The sequence below is a fragment of the Stegostoma tigrinum genome, chromosome 37 (genome assembly GCF_030684315.1).
Source record: "Stegostoma tigrinum isolate sSteTig4 chromosome 37, sSteTig4.hap1, whole genome shotgun sequence".
Lineage (NCBI taxonomy): Eukaryota > Metazoa > Chordata > Chondrichthyes > Orectolobiformes > Stegostomatidae > Stegostoma > Stegostoma tigrinum.
Genome location: NC_081390.1, coordinates 8,903,097 through 8,921,421, shown reverse-complemented (window position 1 = coordinate 8,921,421; position 18,325 = coordinate 8,903,097). Strand labels below are relative to the sequence as shown.

The window sequence follows — 18,325 nt, the reverse complement described above, 5'->3', positions numbered from 1 at the left end:
CTGCTGAAGTGCATCTTGTAACGTTGGAAATATCATCAAGTGGGAGTCTTTGCTACATGGTAAGGCCTTGCAAACGGCAATGACATTGACCAGTCAATTTGTTTTGATGAAGTTAGGTGAGGGATCAATATGGACCACAACACTACGGTAAACATCCTCACAACAGCATTTACATTTTCCATAACAACAGCAAAGACCAGAGAAGCACCAGCTTTCGGAATATAGGATGACCAAGGGATCGCAACTCTATCCACCTGCCTTGGCATTATATCATTTTAATACGTTTCACTTGCAAAACCATTATCAACGGCAGATTATCAGCTACTGCCTTTAAAAGAAGAGAATCAGTTCTTTTACCATCCTTTATGAGAAGAAAGGTTTCTAAAATTCTCCCCTGAATGCCTGGCTCTGGCTTTAGGATGTAGCCTTTAACATAGTTTGCTCCAACAGCTGATAAAGATTCTGTCTATCCATCCCATAAATTCTTTCAAAAAGCCTTAAACTCTTTTTAAAAATCACCCCTTAAGCTATTATATTCCAGGAATTGCACGGTTATGTGGTCTCTCCTCTTAACCCTCAAGCCCCTGTAACATCTTTGTGAATCTGAGCTGCAGTTATTCCAGAGCTGCTACATCCACTCTAAGGTATGGTGCCCAGAACAGGACACAGTACATTGCATTTGGTCTAATCAGAGTCTTGAATAGCTGCAGCCAGACTCTATCTCCATCATTCTCACAAGCCTGTCATAAAAGCTTTTTGAACAATTTTCCTAACTTTTTTTACTGAGCTGTGTATAGTGTGGAGCTCTAAATCTCTTCAAAAACTCTACTTTTTGCCTTGTTGCAAACACATCACATCAGGGATTAGAGGTAATGGAAACTGCAGATGCTGGAGAATCCAAGATAAAAAAAGTGTGGGGCTGGATGAACACAGCAGGCCAAGCAGCATCTTAGGAGCCGAAAAGTCTTTTTTCTGAAGAATGGTCTAGGCCCAAAACGTCAGCTTTTGTGCTCCTAAGATGCTGCTTGGCCTGCTGTGTTCATCCAGCCCCACATTTTGTTTTTATCTTACGTCAGGGATTAGTTTTTAATTCAGAAAGGTAAATTTCTGGAGAAACTCGATGAGTCTGATCACTTTCTCCCTTCTTTCTCCCCCCACATTCTGCCAGACATCCTGAGTTTCTCCAGCAATTTAGGTGTCTGTTTCAGATTTCCAGCATTCACAGTTCTTTGTTTTATATTAGTTTGTAATTCCTCAGCTGGGGACAAACATTGGGCTTTTTTCTATATAAGCAATGTTTGTTTAATCAAAACAAGGGCATTGACTGAAACCAGAAAAGGCTGCTGTAATTTGCACCATGAAAGTGCTCACTTTCTAGTCCATTGGAATGGAGTTGCAGGGTTTATGAAGACCCCACCAGAGACAGTAAACCCTTGAAAAGATGGAAACAATTTCCTTCTCACCTTCTTGAAACTGAAGATTCACAACATGCAACCATGAATGAGCCATTCAGATGTTAATTCCTTTGACATTAAAATTAATCACCAAGGCTACAATGCATACAATAGCTCTGATGACAACACAGACATGATATATTAATCTCCTGTACTATGTAATTTGTATTTTTGCATGCTTGGTTGGAGTTTGTATTTGCACATAAATTGCATAAGGCAGAACACAGTTTTACGTGTTTTATTATTTTTACCTGGCTGGGTTTTGAAACAATAAAATTAACCCTTTACTTACTTAATTCAAGAAAATCTGTCTAACTCATTATACATATCCACACATGGTCAAGCATAGACTGACCTGGCAAATACGTCCTTTTTAGATTCATAACCTCTGTTCTAATCAAACAAGGAGTGGTGGAAGTGGGAAGCCAGTCTACCTCTCCTCATCTCTTTGTGGAAACCATTTGAAGAAAAAATTATTTGGATCTAACCTATTTTGTTCACTCAAGATAGTGATGCAGACTTTCCACAGAGGTTCTTTTAAACAAAATATTGGCCCGTACTGCTGGAGAAAAGGGTTATGGATGTTATTCCTCTGGAGTTCCAAGTAATTCTAAGGATATTATGACCGAAAATTGGGAGTATACATTCTATCCCAGCTTTTGCATATCCACTAAGGATTCAGGTCAAACCTCATGCCCAGGAGGACCTTTATGCAAAAGATCTTGTTTTCCATCTGCACTATGTCAAAACCAAAGATGCCCAATGTTGAGAATAAATGCTGAAAACATGAAAGTGCCACTAGAAATTTCCTGAAGAAGAGCTCCGACCTGAAACATCAGCTTTCCCGTTCCTCTGATGTTGCCTGGCCAGCTGTGTTGCTCCCCTCTCCACACTGTGTTATCTCTGACTCCAGCATCAGCAGTTCTTACTATCACTATTTGAGCCTATTTGTTTTTGTTTGGTCCATTTTGAAGGGCAAGGTATAATCGAATAGATTAGAGTAGGATATTTATTGTCGCGTGTACTTATGCATGAAAAATACAGTGAAAAGTTTTATAAGTCACCCCATCACGGCACCTGATACTCCTTAAAGTGATTTCACACAATCATCTCACATGAGAGATTAAAGCAACCAGGGCCATTTTAACCCAAAGTGTCTGGTGGGAAATCTGTGCAATTGTTGGAGCACTTTACACATTGCCCAATGTAACTCTTCGCTGATTTCAGAGTGAACAAAATCAGACAGGATGTCAAGCTAGCTTCGGTCCTAATTCCACTCATTTCCTGTCATCTGAGTTTAGTTAAAGTTTTCTGTCAAGTGTTTAGACTACCAGATTTGTTCTTGATTGCAATATTTGATTGGGCTTGGAAAATTGGCAATGTCATGTATGCATTCCAGATTCCGCTCTGCAGATACTGTAATCTGACATTCACCTCAGATTGATTAATGCCATCCACTGGCCTGATGAAAATTAGTTTAATCTGGATCAAAACATGGCAAACATGACTTTGGACTTGGAACGCAGACAGCTTCCAGATGGAGCAAGTCATTAATTCTCAGAACCCTAAGAATGTCTAGTCAGATTATGCATTACGTTGTTTAGAAGGTGAACGTTACCTGACATTTAGAAAAATGGACGAGCCATGCATCGATGGAACAAATAGGCTGGAAATTATGGCTGACAAATTAATAAGTGCTTTGATGTATTTGTCTGGAATTTCCCTGTGCACAGTTTTAGTCGAGGTAGCAAATAATTCAGAAAGGAAATCCTTTGTGAAAATGACAGTCAAGAGGAATTGTGTAGAGCCATGAAGTTTTGATCTGATTTAGCATAGTTGTGGTTTAGCATGCTTGCATTTGAGTCTCAAGGTGACAGTTTTAAATCCCACTCTAGAAATGTGAATATCTAAGCCAGGCTGCTGCAAAGGAATATGGGTCTGTTCAAGATGTTATGGGGTTGTGAAGGAGTTAAGTAATGACCCAGTCTGGGCGCGGAAGAACTAATGACTCCATTTGATGGAGCTCTTCACTGAGTCATAGAATCTCTATCGTGTGGAAGCAGGCCATCCACCTCATTGAGCCCAAACTGACCGTCCAAAAGTATCCCACGCAGACCCACTACCTACCCTATTCCCATAACCCTGTATTACACATGGCCAATCCACCTAACCTGCACATCTTTGGATTGTGGGAAGAAACTGGAGCATCTGGAGGAAACTCACACAGACCTGGGGAGAACATGCAAACTCCACACAGACAGTCACCCTGTGGTCCCGAGTATGTGAGGCAGCAGTTGCTAAGCCATTGTGCTACGGTCCCAAGTTTGGACCAATATTTTCCTATAACGAGCAAAATTAAAACAAAACACATTACCTGGTGTTGTCTATATCACCGATATTCATGGGGCTGTGCTGCGCACTAATTGATTGTTAGATTTCCCACATTCCCCTTCATTAGTTCTCTGCCTGATGCCAGGTCCAGTGCACAGTACTACAATGTCCACTCTGGGTAGGGAAAGAGGAAATCCCGACTCCACTTCAGTCTGAACAGGGATCAAATCGCATCAACAATCTGACCTGTATCAGCCACCAAACCATCTAAACCCCAACGGTTCAAAGGAAACATGCACTTTTACACACATGTTGCAGTTGGGGCTACAGGTAGTGATGGTAGAGGCTGCAATTTCTATCCATCATATGCCTGGTCAGGAGCCTCTCTCTCTCTCCATTGGGCACGTGTAGCGAGCCCTTACAAGTTGCCACTCAACCTGCCTGACCATGTTATGAATGCATCTTCCTCTTTCATCAAGTCCTGGAATGGGACTTGATCCTGAAGCTTCTGGCTAAGAGGCAGGGATGCTCAACATCCCGTAACAAGGGGAAGTGATGGCCTAGTGGTATTATTGTTGGGCTATTACATCCAGGGATCACGTAATGTTCTGAAGACTCAGGCTGAAAACCAGCCAAGGCAGTTGGTGAAATCTGAGTTCAATTTTTAAAAAAAAAAAGAATTGAGAGTCTAACGATGACCAAGAATTAATTGTCAATTATTGCAAAGGCCTATCTGGTTCGCTGATATCCTTCAGGGAAGAAAATCTGCTATCTTTACCTGGTCTGGTGTACATGTGTAACATGGTGGCTCAGTGGTTAGCACTGCTACCTCATGGTACCAGGGATCCAAGCCTGATTCCACCCTCGGGAGACTGCCTGTGTGGAGCTTGCACATTCTTACTTTCTCTGCATGGGTTTCCTCCCACCGTCCAAAGATGTGCAGGCTAGGTGGATTGAGTGGGATGGTCTTCAGAGAGACAATGTGGATTTGATGGACCAAATGGGCTATTTCCACACTCTAGAGATTCTAAGACCTTCTATTTCCTATATTTCATTCCAAGAGTATCTAATTGGCTATAAAACACATTTTTTTAATGACTACAGCAGTTCCCAAGTTGATCATTCAGAATGCATGTCCAGCAATCTGCTATTTGTTCCAAATCCCCTCAAATACACTTCCACTGAAAGGCCACAATGGTGTTCTGTGATCCCGTACATGTTACTGTATTCAGATGTTCAATCTTTTCGAACCATAACAATCAGCTAGCAGAGATGTTGATGCCCCACTGTGTCATCACACTGGCACTTCCAATTCCATGGAGATAAACAGAGCAGATCGAAGGCAGGTTCTAGAGTCATCACAAGGATGTGCTTGCGCTGCAGCAACACTGAATCCCTCAGACAGTGTTTAATGCAGCAGCAGCACCTTGGATTTGTGCCACTACATTTAGAGGCAGAGCCTCTGTTGCTAGCAGGTTGTGTTTAGGGGTCCATGCACAAGTCAATTTGTGCAAAAGTTGAAACACGATGCAGGACAATGTAAAGCAGTTGCTTATGAAGACGGGAAATGTTCATATGTCATGTCTTTAAAATTACGCCTTTGAAGAGATTGCAATCTTAAGCACAAGCATTCATAATTTGTAAACCAGGGACTCCCCGCTCTTTAGAGTTCAGGTCTGCTGACTTTCACTGAGATTTTAATCTCTGGAAGTAAATCCTCCTTAAACCAAAATATTAATAAACTAAAAAAGCAAATAGAATGTATCACAAATTGAGAGGCAGGGCATTGAATCCTCCAACCCTGCTGCCTGTTCTGCAATTCGGTAATTTGTGAGCAAAAAAGGCCCCACTGACATCAATGATAGAGGCAATATCAGGCAACCAGTTTTGTTTTAATAATTGTTGCACATCATGACTGATCTGTATCTTAACTCTATCTCCACCATACTGTCTCAGAAGAACTTAGTACCTCTCCCTGCCTGATCAAAAAAAGCTCCAAATTTTGACATTTTCAATTTTATTAACTTACTGAACCTTGCCTAAACTAATCAAAACTATTTTTTTTTCTAATCAACCTGTTCAGAGATGTTATGGAGCACTTCTAGAGCAGGAGTGGGACTTGAACCTTTGCCTCCTAGTCCAGTAGGAGGCACACTACCACTGAACCACAAATTTACTTGCCAGCCTGGCGCAGAGGTCATGCTAATTTGCTCTGTATTGTTCCAATTCTAGTATATGTGCAGCCAAACTATAGTGTGTTTAGTCTAAGGCTGCATTCCATACGCTCCAAACCTTCATACTCTGCAGCAGCTGATGTTGTCTGCAGTTGCCCAGGCACTGCTGAGTATCGATTTTAAAATACTTGTTCAGCTTGGTGGATTCCAATGCACTGCCTACAAACAACAAGTCATCATTAGGTTCCGTTGAGCATGCAGAATCCTTAATATCCTGTCTTTTTGCCTGTGGAGTGATGGCTGATTTAAAAAGTAAAAACAGCAAAAAGTGGAAGGACTATCAGAGGACAGCTCCTGCTACTAGCCACGTGGTGACATTGTCCTTCAAAGTCATGGTGGACAAGGGGAGAAGTCATTTTCCACATCCTTGTTAGCCAGAGTCTTGTCTAGTGCATATTGTACAATTCTGAGCATGCTTCCTGAGAGTTTGAATCTTGACGGTGTTCCCTCATGTCAAACACTCACCCGCAAACTTCAGAAATTTAAATATGAACTCATTCAGGCCATTCATACATCTTGGGAATTGCAGTTGTGTTTGGCCTTATTCCTGGATTCCTTTGCTGCCTCTTTCCCTTCCCTTTGCTCAGCAAGATGACTCTTTCTCCAGGCTGGCCTTACCCTAACATTGAATCCCTTCTCTATCTCTGTCTCTGTCTCTGTCTCTCTCTCTCTCTCTCTGTCTCTCTCTTTCTCTGTCTACGCACCCGCCCCCCCCCCGTCTCTTTCTCTCCCAGCTCTTCAATCATCTCTCCCCTTCCTTAGCCATTTATTCTCCAAGTTCATTTCATCCACGTGATTCATTACCTGTTCCTTAATTTATTTCAACTAAACTGTAGGTCATGCAGCTTCCCTCCCTGGTGTCTCTGCTGAATGACATTATAAATTGCTCCCTTGTCTTCGATACTGTCCCCACTCGCCAAATGATAAAAATCCCTCTGGCTTTGGAAACTCTCTCCCCACCCCCACACCCCTACACACCCACACATGCACACTTTACACTGCTAGTTAACGATTCATGTCGTCACCCCATTCAAATTTCTTCAATCAGGGTTTTGCCTTCCCCACCGCTGGCCCTGGGCTCAAGCCAACTGGCAGCATTCCTTGTGACCACGGAATATGATCCTTGAGTAATCTTCCTCAATCTCCTTGCAGTCTTTACAAAAGTCAACTGCACCATCCTCTACCAAATCCTGATCCACATCAACGGGCCTGCCTTTAAACAGTTTCAGCTCTAATCTAACTGTAACCCTTGCACCTTCAGCAATCACTTCACTTTGCATTTCTCTCCTGTAACCATCAGAATTTCACAAGGTTCTAAAGTCAGAAATTGCTGGAAAAACTTAGCACATTTGGCAGCATTTGTGCAGAGAAAGCAGAGTCAGTGTTTCAGGCCCAGAAACACTTCTTCCGAACTGGGGCGGGTGTCAACTCTATAGTTCATTTCCTTTGCTGCCTCCTTAACTATACCCACTCAAGGAGAGGTGGTGGCCTCGTGGTAGGGTATTGCAGGGCTGTTAATCCAGAGACCCAGGTAATGTCTGGGGACCCAAGCTCAAATCTTGCCACATCAGATTAATTTACAAAAAAAAACTGGAATTAAGAGGGTAACCTGAGTTGATTGTTGGGAACAAACTCATCTGATTTACTAATGTCCTTCAGGGAAGGAAATTACTATCCTGACCTAGTCTGGCCTACATATGGCTCCAGACCCACAGCAATGTGATTGACTCTTAACTGCCCTCTGGGCAATAAATGCTGGCCTAGCCACTGATGTCCACTTCCTGTGAATGAATTTATTTTTTAACAACACCCAGAAACCTGATGCATTGTTCCTTTTCTTCTGTAATCTAGTCACATCTGCTCCTGCTGAAGGAGTATCCATAAAACTCACCTCATTGGCCAAGGAATTAACCATTCTCCCTAATTTCTAATCCTTTGATTTGCTGTCCATTCGGAGTCATCATTTTTCCAGCATGGAAATGGCCATTCAGCCCATTTGGTGCACATCAGCCATTTAAACACTTATCTCTGCTAATCCCAATTTCCAGCACTTGGCCCATTTGTAGTCTTGTATGCTGTGGCATTTCAACTGTTCTTTTGAATAATTTTCAAATGTCTTCCTGCCTCTACTACCTTTTCGGCAGTGAATTCCAGATCCCACAACCCTCTGGATGAAAACATTTTCCTCAAATTTCCTCCATGCTTCCTGTTCCTTACCTTAAAACAGTGCTCCATGTTAATTGGCCTTTTCCCCCATCCACCTTGTCTATACGCCTCAGAATTTTATAAGCCTCACTCAGAGCCCAAAACCCTCTTCAACTTCTGTGCTCGAAAGAAAACAATGAAAGTCTATCCAGTCTCTAACAGTCATGGGGTCATAATCATAGATTTGTACAGCACAGAAACACACCATTCGGTTCAACTTGTCCATGCCAACAACATATGCTAAATTAATCTACTCCCAAAGTGTTGACAAATGAAATTAGATTAATTTCAGTATTCTGGTTGGCATGGATGAGTTGGATCAAAGGGCTTGTAATATTAGTCACTTTTGATCATTCCAATATTGCTGGTTGCACCTTCAGGTCCCTACAACCTAAGTTCCTCCTACACTTCTCCATGTCTTTCTACCTAATCATCTTATTTTAAGCCAATCTTAAAACTCACCTCTTTGACTAAGCTTTTGGTCATTTCTCCTAATCTGGCTTGGTATCTTATTTTTCCTTCTGGACTTTCCTGTGGAGTACCATGAGATGTTTGTTACATTGAAGGCCCCATATAAAAGTAAGTGGCTGTCGTCGCGCTGAGCTCTATTAATTACTGATACTCACAACTGAGCTGACATTTAGAATCTTGGAATCCCTACAGCGTGGAAGCAGGCCATTCATCTACACCAAGCCTCTGAAGTGCATCCCACCAAGACCTAACCCCCACCCTATCCCTGTAACCCTGCATTTCCCTGGCTAACCCACCTAACATACACGTCCCCAGGCACTATGGGGTAATTTAACTTGGCCAACCCACCTAACCTGCACAACATTGGACTGTGGGAGGAAACCAGAGCACCTGGAGGAAACCAGTCATGGGGAGACTGTGCAAACTCCACACAGACTGCCACCTGAGGGTAGAATCAAACTCACGTCTCTGGTGCTGTGAGGCAGCAGTCTAACTACTGAGCCACCATGCTGGCCAAAGGTATTTCATTTAGAAATTGCCCCCTCAAGGATTTATTCTAGATCAAAACTTATTCCTGAAACATAAAATAAGCTGTCTGGCATTTGAGAGGCAAATGCATTTTTGTGTCTGATGAAGGGAGGTGTAGCACACTAAAATAGCTTGTGAATTATACACTATTGTCAGCAGATTATCGTAACTTGCAAAGGCATGGAAGTAATTGCCTGACATGAGTCATGTGCCAATCTGTCACACATGGTCTTAATCATTTCTCATGATGCCCAAATGTGACTTTATTTTTGCTGTGGACGAGTTTGGATTTCAATTGCTGTTTAATAGGCAGTGTTTTACGGCTCTCTGTTTGCCCAGTCAATATAATGAGCTACCCTGTGTGGAACTTAATAACATGGATCAGGAGCAGTTCAGGTCTGTGCTGAATTACCCGAACTCAAGTGAAGCATTTTATACCCCTAACAATGCACCATGCAAACCCACCTCCCTCACCCTATCATACACTCAATTTAGAAAAAGTCCTTGCTTCTAAGCATTACCTGAACACTCCCTCCTCATTGGATTGGAGTGTATTTGGCTGTGATGTCTGATGTGATCAAATAGCTTCCTTTTGCTTGGACAAGATATGTGGTGGAACCCTCACTGATGTTTCATTACTTTTAATTTATTCTTTTCTGATTTGGAGCTGTGAACTGAAAACTGTGAGCTTAAAAATGACCTTTGGACTATGTGGGCAGCAGCTTGTGTTTTAGAAAAAGCAGAAAAAACAATTTGTGTCTCATCTGTGAGACCAGGCCTGGATGTTAACTGATGGTTGGGTCTTCACCAAAAGGCTCTACAGATGTTTTGATGCTGGGGAGAACAGTAATGTTTAGACAGAAGTTGGTCATTAATAAGCTCAGTGCCTGGGAATTGGTTCCAGCAAGTCTGGCAGAGATTCAATCTGACGTTAGATATTGAGTTGTAACTGGGACCTCATGAGAAGACAGTCAGCCTGACAGGGAGAGGTCAGAGTTTTAAACTGGGATTTGCACTGTGTTTTCTGGGAGAAGGATTTTGATTATTAATGAAACAGCATGATGATTTGAAAGTCCCTGCTTAACCTCCCATTAATAGCTATTGGGAGGTCAGAAAATAGAAACTAAGTTATAAATATATGAATTTTTCACAGAGTCTGGGATTCATTGTTCAAAAAGCCTGGGTAGTAACTATTGGGGTCAATTTTGAGGGCCTTTGAACAATTTAATTTAAATGCATTATGTATTCAGAAGTAGAAAGGATACTTTGCATCAGCTGTCTGTCTTCATTTCTAACACATGTGAAAGATGGTCAGTGCCAGAACATCAGCATGAAACAAGGGAAGAGATAAATAATTCTCACTTATTTTATCCTCATGCCAGAAAACAGCTGGTCCAAAGGACAGTAATACCCTTTGTAATTTGTTAGAGTATCTTTAATTTCACCATATGAATGATATCACACTCTATCTCCATATGGTGACTAAACTCGATCTTCTCAACAGATATCCACACCATTCCAACAGAGAATTCAAATACAGGAATACAAACCTTTGTCGATCACTATCCTCTCTGTCTTAGGATCACTGAGATTAATCATTCGAATAAAAGCAAAATGCTGAGAACATTGGAAACCTGGAGTAACTCAGAAGGTCTATTAGCATCTGTGGAGAGACAAACAGCATTAGCATCTCAAGTCCAAAATGACCCTATCCAAGATCTTTTTCTTAGGATAGAGGAGTCTAAATCTGGAGGACATAGGTTTAAGGTGAGAGGGGGATGAGGGGTAGCATTTTCACATAGAGGGTGGTGCAGGTATGGGACGAGCTGCCAAAGGAGGTGGTAGAGGTGAGTACAATTACAACATTTAAAAGACATCTGGATGGGTATATGGATAGGAAGAGTTTAGAGGGATATGGGCCAAATGCTGGCAAATAGGACTAGGTCAGAATGGAATGTTTGGTCAGTGCGGATGAATTTGACTGAAGGGAGTGTTTCCATGCTGCATGATTGAATGATACTTCTTCAGAACTAAAACATGTTGGAAAGCATTCTTTTAAATATTTTTGACAGAGGTGGAGGAAGCGCAAAATGACAAGATAGTATTGAAGGCAAAGGGATTGTTAATGGTGGAAAAAGAGAAAAAGGAAAGTAAAATGGGTGTAAATGACGGTGTGAAAGTGAGAGAATAAGCAATCTCAATTAAGGGCAAAATAAACAAGCCAAGGCTGTGGGGATGGCGGAGGGATGGGTGGGAGTTACGGAGGGATGCAGGAGATGGAGAGAATATAAGAAAAGCAGAATACAGGCATAACATTGTCAGTTTCTGAAGTTATAGAATTCAATGTTGAGACCCCAAGTCTGCGAAGTGCCTAAATGGAAAATTTGGTGTTGTTCTTTGTGCTTCTGTCAAACATTGCAACAAGCCAGAACAGAAATGTCAGCATGAGAGCAAAGTGCTTTATTGTAATAGCAAGCAACTGGAAGCTTTTCATTTGGCACCTTATCAAATGCCATAAGACCATAAGACACAGAAGCAGAAGTTAGGCCATTCAGCGCATTGAGTCTGCTCGACCATTCTATCATGGCTGATAAGTTCCTCAACACTATTCTCCCGCTTTCTCCCCGTAACCCTTGATCCCCTTGATAATCAAGAACCTATCTATCTCAGTCTTAAGTGTACTCAAGATGACCTGACCTCCACAGCCTTCCGTGGCAGTGAATTCCAGAAATCTAAGTACATTACATCCCTTTTATCAACGAGCGAGCGTTACTTCCTCAAAAACTCCAATAAACTGCTTGAAGATAGTTTGTTAAAAATCAGCTTGAGTCCTACAAACTTGATCTATCTCTGTAATTTTCTCCAGCCCTATCACTGTCAGCTATCTGCAGTCTTCAAATTCTGTCCTACTGAGTATCCTTTCATTTCTCCACCATTACTGGCCGTACCTGCAGCTGCCTAGGCTCTAAGCTCCATATCTACATCCTAAGTTTCTGATAAATCTTTTACACTCTCCTCCTTTAAGGTGCTTCTTAACACCTTTAATTAAATATCTGCCCTATCTTCACTTAGTACGGCTCAGCTTAAAATGCTGTTTGAGAATGTTGCTATGAAGCATCTTTAGACATCTTACTGCATTAAAGGTGTTATGATTGTAAAAACCAAAAGAACTGCAGATGCTGTAAATCAGGATCAAAAACAAAGTTGCTGGAAAAGCTCAGCAGGTCTGGCAGCATCTGTGGAGGAGAAACAAGAGGTAACGCTTTGGGTCCGGTGACCCTTCCTCAGAACCTGTTGTTGAACTTAACATTAAATTTTCCTAAGATGTAGCTAGCTTCACATTGCTACAACTGAGCTGGGAGGGGTGCGCTATTGCACTTGTCCATCTATTCCAAGGATTGTAACATCAAGTAAAAATATTTCACCCGAATCCAAATACAGCAAGTCACGTTCTTACTTCATATCAGCCTTAGAATAATCCGGGGCTTCCTGAATCAATACGAAACTTTCAATTCATTATGAAACAAAACTGAATTAATGAAGGTGCAGAATTGGTGAATACACTGATTTTATAATATGAAAAAGTAAATAACCCAAAACACGCAGAAACACATACACATACTCTGTCTGTCTCTCTCTCTCTCTCTCTCTCTCTCTCTATCACACAAACGCATACTCACAACCACACACAACTCTCAACACGCACACAAAAACACATGCACACCGACACTCACACACATATACACACACACACATACTTCAATAAAGAGGGAAAAACAGATTTCTCTCCTTAAAAAGTAACTTTAATTCACTTTAGAAAGAAAAACACTTTCCTGCCAATGATGGTTATTCATGAAGACAAATGATTAGGACCTGCAATGCTCTGAACCCTTTCAGCTGGTGTTCTTTCACATATGGTCAATTACTAATCATGTATAGTTGTCTCTAGAGTCTTGGTAGGCTCAGCTTGCTCAGGAAATAAATTATTGAGAAGTTCTTTCAATCATTCTTCTAGATGAACAAACCAGCTTCTCTCAAAAAAAGTTTTGTCTGAAATAGGAGAGACCAAATGGGCATCCTTCCTCTTCTCCAGCACTAATTTCAAATAAACAAGTATCTCTCCTAACTGTTCTAATAGGCCCAGCAGGAATCTGTAGTTAAAAAAAGTTTGTTATCACAAGTAATAAGAGTTTCAAGTGTGCTATGTTTAAAAACAATTTTTAATGTTTATGGCCCCTTCAGAGACATATTTCCAACCTAATCTAGACACCTACACATAGTATGAAATGGATCCAACTTTCCATAATTGTTAAAAACTTCCATTTCTTAGATTCACAGCACAAGTAGCACAGAATAGGCTGTCCTCTTCAACTAGAAACAGCAGAAGAGACCATAATATCAGATGCTGCTGATCTGGTATGAAGTTGCTAGCCAGGTCAGTAATGTCCCCATGGTTCAGAGGAGCTGGCAGTACTGCAAGAAGAAGATCAAAGGAAAATGCTGTCATCTTCTGTCTGCTCCTTCAAACTCATTCTATTTTGTCTACTGAGCCTAATTCTTACAAAGTTCACGATCTGTCACTCTTACATCCAACAGCTCGCTTTACCTGCTCTCATCTACCCAGTTCCCCTCCCCACTACCCCTGTATGGCCTCTTCTCTGCCTGGTCAGTCACTCAGGACACCACACTGGCTTTCACCCATTTACGTCAGCACTAACCTCAGTGCCAGCAATTTCATCACATTCAATCCCTCCTCCTCACCTCATTCAGGGAGAGAACGGCCCATAATAAGGCAGAGTGCACCAATGGCCATTATGTTGAGACACATGCTAATGTGTTTGTCTCAAATGTTACTAGCAAGCAGTCCAGGTTTAACACTGGTATAACACAATGCCATTCATGTCCATTCCCTTCTCTGATCACAACTGACAACTATGACAATCTGCCTGGCATTGTGTCTGTGCTCAAAGGCAAGTCAAGACAGAAGAACTGTGAATCTTCACAAAAATCACAAAGAGGCAAGGCACAGCAAGGCAGAGATGCTGTGAGTATTCACATAGGCACAGAATGAGTGAAGACTAAGAGAACAAGCCGGGAGCCCTGAGATGCCCTTTGGTCGAATGGTGTCAGAGTGAATTGGACACAAAATTAGCTTTAAGGTAAAAGACAGAGGTTGTTTTTTGGACAGGAGGTCTGTGGCCAGTAGTGTGCCACAGGGATCAATGCTGGGTCCGCTGTTATTTGTAATTTATATAAATGATTTCGATGAGAATTTAGGAGGTGTGGTTGGCAAGTTTTCAGATGACACCAAGATTGATAGTGTAGTGGAGAGTGGAGAGTAGAGAGACAAGATTTCCCTACCATGGGTTTTGTGATCTAACCTTGTCAAATTGCCCTTTTATCAGCTCTGCAATGATATCATCATCATAGAATCCCAGTGTGGAATCCACAGTGTGGAAACAGTCCTTTTAGCCCAAGAAGTCCACACCGACCCTCAGAGCATCCCACTCAGAGCCATCCCCCTATAACCTACACATCCCTGGACACAGTGGGCAACTTAGCATGACCAATCCACCTAGCCCGCACATCTTCGGACTGTGAGAGGAAAACGGAGCACCCAGAGGAAACCCATGCAGGCACAGGGAGAATGTGCAAACTCCACACAGCCTGAAAATGGAATCAAATCCGGGTTCCTGACACTGTGAGGCAACAGTGTTAACAACTGAGCCACTGGGCCACCCCAACAAAGGGGCACCAATAAAATGTGGCACTGAAGTGCGGAAATATATCATAAGTGAATTGGGGAAACATAGCTTGGATAGTATTTATGATTATTTGGAAAAGCGCGGTTTGATTAGAAATAGTCAGCATGGCTTTGCAGATCATGCCTCACAAGCCTTATTGAACTCTTTGAGGATGTGACAAAACACATCAATGAAGGTTGAGCAGTGGATGTGGTGTATATGGATCTTAGCAAGGCATTTAATAAGGCTCAACATGGTAGGCTCATTCAAAAAGTAAGGAAGTATGGAATTCAGGGAAATTTGGCTGTCTGGATGCAAAACTGGCTATCCAATTGAAGACAGAGGATGGTAACAGATAGAATGTATTCAGCCTGGAGCTTGATGACCAGTGGTGCTCCGCAGTGATCTGTCTGGGACCTCTGCTCTTTGTGATATTTACAAATGGCTCGGATGAGGAAGCGGAAGAGTGGGTTAGTAAGTTTGCCGTTGGCACGGAGGTTGGTGGAGTTGTGGATAGTGTGGAGGGCTGTTGTAGATTTCTACGGGACATTGACAGGATGCAGAGCTGGGCAAAGAAGTGGCAGATGGAAATCAACCCCGAAAGGTGTGAAGTGATTCGTTTTGGAAGGACAAAATTGAATGCAGAATACCGTGTTAATGACAGTGTTCTTAGCAGTGTGGAGGAACAGAAGGATCTTGGGGTCCACGTCCATAAATCCCTCAAAGTTGTTACTCAGGTTGATAGGGTTGTAAAGAAGACGTATGGTGTGTTGGCGGTCATTGGCAGGGGAGTTGCGTTTAAGAGCTGTGAGGTTATGCTGCTGCTCTATAAAACCCTGGTTAGACCAGACTTGGAATATTGTGTTCATTTCTAGTCGCTTCATGATAGGAAAAATGTGGACACTTTAGAGAGGATGCAGAGGAGATTTACCAGGATTCTGCCTGGACTAGAAGGAAGGTCTTATGAGAAAAGATTGAGGGAGCTAGGGCTTTTTTCATTGGAGCGAAGAAGGATGAGAGGTCACTTGATAGAAGCGCACAAGATGATGAGGTATAGATAGAGGGGGTAATCAGCGGCTTTTTCCCAGGATGGAAATAACTATAATGAGGGGGCAAAATTTAAGGTGATTGGAAGAAGGTATAGGGGTGATGTCAGAGATAGGTTCTTCACACAGAGAGTGGTGGCTGTGTGGAATGCGCTGCTGGCAGTGGTAGTGGAGTCAGATACTTTAGAGACTTTTAAACGACTCTTGGATAGGTACATGGAGGATAGTAAAATGTAAGGTATGCAGGGTAGATCGATCTTAGTAGGAGAACAGGTTGGCACAACAGCGTGGGCCAAAGGGCCTGTACTGTGCTGTACTGTTCTATGACCTATGCTCTATGTTTAAATGTCTTGAGAGTATAGTTAGATTGGCATGTGTCTGACACCATGGTTAATGGATGGCGAGTGCTTTGGGTCACTGGCCATGGAGTGTGTCCTGCGGTGGTGGTGCAAAACAGTGAGCTGGATTCACCAGGTTACTGCTCTGACGTCTATGTCAGGAATGGTACTATCTCTTTTCTAACCAGCAGGCGGGTGCACGGGAAAATGCTCATAAATGAGGTGCAATTAACTCAGAACGAGATGTCAATGCATACAAGTAGAACTCTTGCCTTTCACAGGCGAAGGGCCACTGAACCTGAAATGTTAACTCCGATTATTTTCTTCAAAAACGCTGCCAGACCTGCTGAGCTTTTCCAACAACTTCTGTTCTTGTTCCTGATTTAGAGCATCCGCAGTTCTTTTAAGAATCTCATCTTATTTCTCAACCCTTGGTTAGAAAATGATGCTATTTCTCTTGTCATTGGGAAACTCTTGCTGGACATTTTATACAATTTCCCCAACTTTCTCAGCCAAGTGGATCTTAGCAAGGCATTTAATAAGGCTCAACATGGTAGGCTCATTCAAAAAGTAAGGAAGTATGGGATTCAGGGAAATTTAGCTGTCTGGCTGCAAAATTGGCTGTCCAATTGAAGACAGAGGATGGTAGTAGATAGAATGTATTCAGCCTGGAGCTCGATGACCAGAGGTGTTCCGCAATGATCTGTCTGGGGCCTCTGCTCTTTGTGAACTTTATAAATGGCTCGGATGAGGAAGTGGAACGGTGGGCTAGTAAGTACCAAGATTGTCAGGGTCTTGGGAGGATCCTGGTTGGAATCTTCAAAACATTGCATGGTCAAATTAATTGTTTTGGATAAGATTTGACTTTCCGTCTTGAATACTTTGTAAAACTATCACCTGGAATCTCACCCAATGTATTCAGCTGTGCCAAAAGCTTTTAAATAGGTCCGGTCTAGAATTTATCAGTTTAGACAGAAATAGTATGACCATTTGAAATGCTTATGTAGTACATTTCTGAGCTGCATAAGTTCCAGTAAGTATGAATGCACACATACATTCAAGGAGCTTTACCACATTAGAGCTTGAAACCACAATTGTTTTGGCACAAAGAAGAAACAAGTGTTAAATTAGACAACAGTATGTTAAAAATTCCAATCGACACATGCCTGCAATTTTATTACTGCAGAGAGATCACAAGGCCATTAAAAGTATGTCTTGCAATAGTAATATTATGATAAAAATTAAGCAGCTGTTGAACTGCGGACAGTACAGTGGCTCAGTGGTTGGCAGCGCTGCCTCATGTGGCATTCAGACTCAGTTCCAACCTCAGGCAACTGTCTGTGTGGAGTTTGCACATTCTCCCTGTGTCAGTGCAGGGATGCTCTGGTTTCTTCCCACAGTCTAATAATGTGCAGATTAAGTGGATTGGCCATAAGAAATACAGGGGTAGGGTAGAGATGTGGGCCTAGGTCAGATGCTCTTTGGAGATTTGATGAGCTCAATGGCCTGCTTCCACAATGTAGGGATTCTATGAACAGTTCCCCATGTTTTGATCCTAGCCTTGGGCAAGTCAAATCCCACATTGAGATCCGGCTTGATAGATCGTATTTTATTTGTTTTGTTTTAATTTATCGAGTAGGTCATTGCCTGAAATACATACCAGCAGATTTGGTCATAACAATAAAAAGTAAATTTACTCTACAAAAAAATTGAAGACAAATAAAATCAAGCTATTCACATATAACCCAATGGAATGGTGACTCAGTGGTTAGCACTGCAGCCTCCCAGCTCCGGGGACCCACGTATCGATTCTAGCCTCAGGTGACTGCCTGTGTGGATTTGCACATTCTCCCCATGGGTTTCCTCCGGGTGCTCTGGTTTCCTCCAACTGACCAACGATATGCAGGGTAGGTGATTGGCCATGTTAAATTGCCCATAGTGCCCAGGGGTGTTTAGGTTAGGTGGATTACACAT

The 18,325-nt window shown here is 42.2% G+C and overlaps 1 non-coding gene across 1 annotated transcript; it reads right to left on the bottom strand.

The window, feature by feature from the left end:
- Positions 1–5,934: 5,934 nt before the first annotated feature.
- LOC125467653 (U6 spliceosomal RNA) lies at positions 5,935–6,039 on the bottom strand. Its single transcript, XR_007250672.1, has one exon. It is a non-coding gene; the product is annotated as a U6 spliceosomal RNA (small nuclear RNA).
- Positions 6,040–18,325: the final 12,286 nt, after the last annotated feature.